At 31.0% G+C, this 6,109-nt stretch overlaps 1 pseudogene; it reads right to left on the bottom strand.

Annotated features, from left to right (window-relative positions):
- Positions 1–211: 211 nt before the first annotated feature.
- LOC108775907 (uncharacterized) lies at positions 212–3,939 on the bottom strand (annotated as a pseudogene).
- Between the last annotated feature and the right edge of the window lie 2,170 nt (positions 3,940–6,109).

Below are 6,109 nucleotides of genomic sequence, written 5' to 3'. Positions count from 1 at the left end.
TCTCTCTCTCTCTCTCTCTCTCTCTCTCTCTCTCTCTCTCTCTCTCTCTTAAAAATACAAAACTAAAGAAAAAGTTATACTGAAAAATTCTGAACTAAAATCCTAAATTCTAAATCACTTTTTATTACAACTAAACAAAAATTAAGTCGCATTACGGTTTTATAACGGTTCTGACATTGCAATCAACTTCGGATAACACCCAATTTATTTTCTAATTCTTCTGATATGTCTTGGAACATTTTTTGACCGTCCTGAATCTCTTGCGAGAACCGACGGATGTCATGTAGTCGTTGTATTTTGACAACAAGAATTTCGTTTCGGGTTCATTCCATTCGTCTAATTTTCCTGTTATAAGTACGCATATGTTATTTATACCGTTACATCGAACTAGTGCTTAGTTATTTACTTAAAGTAACTAAAGTACTAATATCTATTCTTTATCTTTTACCAGAATATATTTGGTCGTTCGTAGCAGTTTTGATGTTTTCATTATTTGAATTTTCCTCGTCGCTGTCTACACCATAATCGAGTGACTGAGGATGTTCCTTCTGCATGCGGTTATAAATTTCGGCTACTGTTCCCCGCTCATCGCAGAAACCATATTCCACAATATCGGAATCACTATCTGAAAGCATTATATATATAGAATTCAACACAGCGAATTTTAGATTAGGAACATAAATCTCTAGATACCGAATGTGTGTTAAATATTAAAACTATATCTATTAATATAAGTATAATATTTACATATTTATTGAGTATTTCTGTACTCACTTTTCGAAGATAGCCATCGCAATAATTAACTTCGCGTCCGTTACGGTCTTCAGAACTGCCGATGGAATGGTAATGAGTGCAATTCATGATATTCTCGTGTTCTCGGCTGACGAAACATATACTGCTGCGATGGTAAATTAACAGTATACAACGGCTTTAATGTGCACCAATGCACACTCATTTTCCCAGCCAAAATCGCTATAACATAACTATATAAAAAAATCAACACAAAAATTGAATATGAATAAAATTATGCAATGCGTTGGATAATACATAAATCATGACATGACATGTTTCAGTCTCGGGTTTTGGCCCTTTTCTCAGATGTACAATATTTAGAAACTCAGTAAAACATTGTAACGGATGAGAAGACGGTTTTTGTTAAAAATTAATAAATATAAAAATATATTTAAAAAATATAAAACCAACGGAAAGAATAAGTGATTACTCGGAGAAACCTGGATACTCGTCAATCATTTAGATACCGGTTGCGTAGTTTTTTAATGTTCGTCATGTGGTTTTTAAATCTAAACGCATTAAATGTATCTACGGCCCATATTTTCTTACATCTGTAAAAATTATGTATATTATGTGATACGTACTGCGTTCACCGTATATTTGAGTGAAAGAAGCTACAAAATATTCTAATATACTTTGGGCATAATTAATATTATATTCATGTTTTGAGAGAATATGACTAGCAATTATTGTCATAGCAGCATGTAAACTTAAAAAATTTATGTAAACATCTTTTTAAATGCTCTTTAATACAACTGGACCTGTGTAAAGGAGAAACTGCCTAAATTCTATTGCTTTCCACAGTCTAATATGTTTCATTGATCTTGGTCTTCGAGTATAATCAAATAGGATTGAGTTTCTTATTTGCATTAATTGTTCTGATGTTTTATTTATTATATTATTAGATAATTTTGCAGAAAAAGGTCCTGTTAACCGGAGTAAAATTTTTTTACAACACCTAAACATATTAGATGCATGTAATGTAACGATACATTTGTTACTCCAAATTTAAGAATTTTGCTTCAAATTGTTTCTACAATCTGATAATCTTTGTATTTGTTATTTAAAAAATCTTTATCTGTTTGAAAAGAAGGATTTATATCTTTTATAGAGAAACATATTCTTCCATCAATATATTTTCCTTCAATGGTATGTTTTGTACAACTATAGTAATCATTGTGATTTTTAACGCCCAAAAGAAACGATTTTGCTGGAGCATCACATATTAAAACATGCAACTTAATTTTATTTTTTTTTTTACTATCATGAAACAGTGAATTATTTATTGAAAAAAAAATGCTTCATTAACAAATTTTTCTAAAAAAAAATGTTATTTTGTCAATGTCAAAATCTGTACTATTTTTTTATTAATCTCCGAATATGTCGTTTCAAATAGATATATATAATGAATATCGTTTTCGTTTATTATTCATTATTTTAATATATGTACTCACCACTGAAATAAATATATATATATATATATATATATTATACAGATCTGTAACAGAATATATTTCTTTATTAAATTTATGATATGGATTAATCTCGTAAAGCCCGTGTCACACTACGGATTATGAACGCGGGTTGGATTCGGATTGCGAACTGAGGATTGTTAATCAGCCAATCATATGGAAATAGCCAAAGATTCGGATTGCGGATCGCGAGATAGGCAAACCTCTATTTTTACGATCTGTAATGCGCAATTCGTGTCGAGTTTAGATCAGTTTAGATCAAAATGGGTCCCAAAAATGATTTATTCAAAAAAGAAACTGAAAGTGTTTTAATCGAAATGGTGAGACAACGTCCTATATTATGGGATATACGCCAACCAGAATATCGTCGAACTGATTTAAAACGAATGCATTGGGACCAAATAGCGGAATCTCTAGGTTCTAAATTCACAGGTATTTCGAAATATCCTATTTATTAAATTTAACTATGTTATTTATTAGTAAAACTATACTTAGACTATTTATCCTTGAAGAGGTTATTAACATGAATATAGAGGTTATTAATACGAATAGTTAGTTACTGTAGTAGATTATGTTTTGAGGTTATATACAAATTATTTAACGTTAATATTTCGTGTTATTTTTTTCACATAGGAGATATGGTCTACAAACGATTTCAAAGTATGGAAAGCACTTTCCGTGCAAACGAACGAAAAATAAAGGCTGCAAAAACTCGTTGCAGTGGGAAAGGAACGGATGAAATTTATAAACCAAAGTGGGATTATTATGAATCATTTTTGTTTTTAAAGAAAACTTGTGCACAGTCCGACATTATTGATAATTTGTCTTTACAAAACGAAGTTTCACGAACACTTCTATAATACTTTAACTTTTTACGTAGAATTAAAAAATATATAAATATTTTACCTGTAATTAAATATGCTCTTATCTTTTTTTCCACTACATTGAGGTTTTGGATAAGGGATTAGGAGTTTCTCTGATAACAGGAAACCTTCATCTCCTATAATTATAAAAGGAAAATTATCTTCTGTATCTGGCAGCGGAGCAGGCGGAGGAATATTCAAAGTATTCCTATCTAGGTGATTCTTTAAGGAACATTTATTCCAAAGTCACACCAGAGTCACTAACTCTGCCATTAGCTCCTACATCAACATAAATGAAACGTAAATCAGCATCTACTAAAGCCAGTAGTACAACACTGTAATCTCCTTTATAATTATAATACATGGATCCAGATTTTAGTGGAGGATCAATAACACAGTGTTTGCCGTCCATTGCACCTATTACGTGATGGAAATTCCATCGCTCTCCGAAATGATTAGCAATTGCACGCCATTCATTCTCAGAGGACAACGCAGAAACTCATCTCTTAAAACTTCAAATATTGCTGTTGCTACCTCTTTTATAATTTTTGATATTTCTACCAAGTCTGAATGAGAGAGATAACGATTCTTGCGTTTCACCTTCAAAATACAAAAAAAATTAATTACATGATGAAATTAAAGCATACAACTACAATCAATCGAAATTCTTATCTTTCACCTGTTGCTAAGTGCCGTAAAGTAACTGATAGTCTCTCCCCAGCTGAAATACTTTCTCGAAGATGATCAGTATCTTGTTTTTGTATTATAGGAGTGACTTTAATCAACAGACGTTCGAAAGTATCTACGTCCATTCTGAGGCATCTAAAACATGTAACCAATTTTCAAGTAAATTATTTCCTTAATTTTATTTTACATTATATTTTGTAAACTGCAACAAATCACAACAAACCTTCTAAATCGATTAGGATCTTCCAAAGACAGTTCTAAAAAAAGGTTATGATGCAACCCTTTTTCTTTTCTTCTTAATATCCATTTGTGGACCCATATTTTGCGTTTACGTCTACTTAATTTGTATTGACACATTATTAGAAGCAATAAAGATACACATAATTTATTTTTAATATATTGTTTATTATAACAATTATAATTTTGTGCCATAGTCACCATAGCGAATGCATTCAAGACCGAATTCGTAGCAATTCGTAGTGTGAACGGAAAATCCGGATACAATGATGCGCAAACCGAATCCGATCCGCGTCCACAATTCGTAGTGTGACACGGGCTTAAGATTCATAATTTGTAAGACTTGTAAAATCATTAATTGGTTCTCTAATTTTATTGGTATGTATACTGTAATAAGACGTATAATCATTTATAAACATCTATGATTTTTCGTAAATTTCACATTTAGTAAGAAGCTATCTGTAAAGATATTGCATAAAGTTATTATAAGCACTTGTAAATTCCTACATGTCTTACGGAAACGTGTTACATATCTTACAATTCCACTTAGAATTTATAATAGGCATTAATGTATCTTGGTCTATAGTCTTTATAAAGCTAATGAACTATTCACTATATATGTAAATTAGGCTGATTTGTAAAACTTCATTTTACGTTTACATAGAAAGTAATCTAAAAAATTCCAACTAGAAGATAATTCTAACCTCGAAATATTAGTAAGTTAAAAACAGTTACATTTGTTACCTATCAGTAAATTGTGTTCTCATATAGGGTTAAGCTACACTGCAATAATTTAAACCCAGATTCTCTAACTCGTCGTAAGAGAAACGTATAAGAAAAATTAGAAAAATGCTATAGTATACGCAACGTATAATGTAGTATTTCCTAGAGCCTAGACTTTCATGTATATACGTTGAGTTAGAAGTTAGACAATCAGATTGGTGTCTTAATTCACACCGCTGTATAATGAAAGTGAAAACTACTTAGTCAAGGTGATGTCAATGTGACGTCAAATTAATCAAGAATATGATGTCAAAAAGAGTAATCAAAATGATGGCAAAATGATGACTATCCCATACCATGACGATGATCTTGACTATTATTTTGATGTTTGTTTGATGTCGTATTAACAATTATCCAGTAAAAAATTAAGCTGTTATTTATTATTATATTAACGTCCTAAACGTGAAAATGCCAATAATGTCAAGATTATGTCAAAATGACGAATAACGTTAGTTTATTTACTAGGAAATTGTACAGAAATAAATGCAAGTCTAATCTCTCTCTATATAGTAAGTAAAATATATTATTTCAGCAACGTTTTATTAAAATGATATTTAACAACATGTAACATTTTGGAATATGTAGTTGTTAATATTGCGTATATAACGTTATCGTAAACAAACTGATGTACATTTAGAGATTTCAGTAATATTGATATGGAAATGCAATATCATTACAACTAATGTTGCGATAATATTTTTATTTCATTAGAACAATGTTGATATAAGGATAAAATATCGTTCGAACTAATATTGCGGTAATATCAAGAGCCACGGTAGTGTCTCGCGCCAAGTGAACGCAAAGCGCGAGACCGCACGTGTATCTTTACGCGAGTCGATGAGTTCCGTGTACCCGAGATTATCGGATCTCACAATAAATGGCTGAATTTATCAACTTTTATATATCCGTAATTTAGTTTTAGTGTTTAAATTATATTATAAATATGTTTTTATTGTCTACGTACCCTACGAAGGAAGATATCTCGATGTGAAGTTGAAATGTCAAAAATTTTAACATCGGAAATGTTGTCCGTTTCACGTTTTAAACACAGACGGCGTTTTGTCGAAAAAATGTTGTCCGTTTCACGTTTTAAACGGCAGACGGCGCTTGCTAGCATATTTTATTTTATATCGATTAGCTGTCAACGTAATGACATTAGATAGATAAAAATCAACGATGGCAAAGGAGGATTTTTGTATCCTGTTATAAAGCAGTCAATGTCTTGAAAGTTCACGGAAAAAGTGTTCGAGGCTATGCTTTGAACTGTACTGTCGC

The sequence above is a fragment of the Cyphomyrmex costatus genome, unplaced genomic scaffold (assembly GCF_001594065.2).
Source record: "Cyphomyrmex costatus isolate MS0001 unplaced genomic scaffold, Ccosl1.0 scaffold330, whole genome shotgun sequence".
Classification (NCBI taxonomy): domain Eukaryota; kingdom Metazoa; phylum Arthropoda; class Insecta; order Hymenoptera; family Formicidae; genus Cyphomyrmex; species Cyphomyrmex costatus.
Note: the sequence above shows the minus strand (reverse complement) of the source record. Positions and strands in the feature narration are given on the sequence as shown.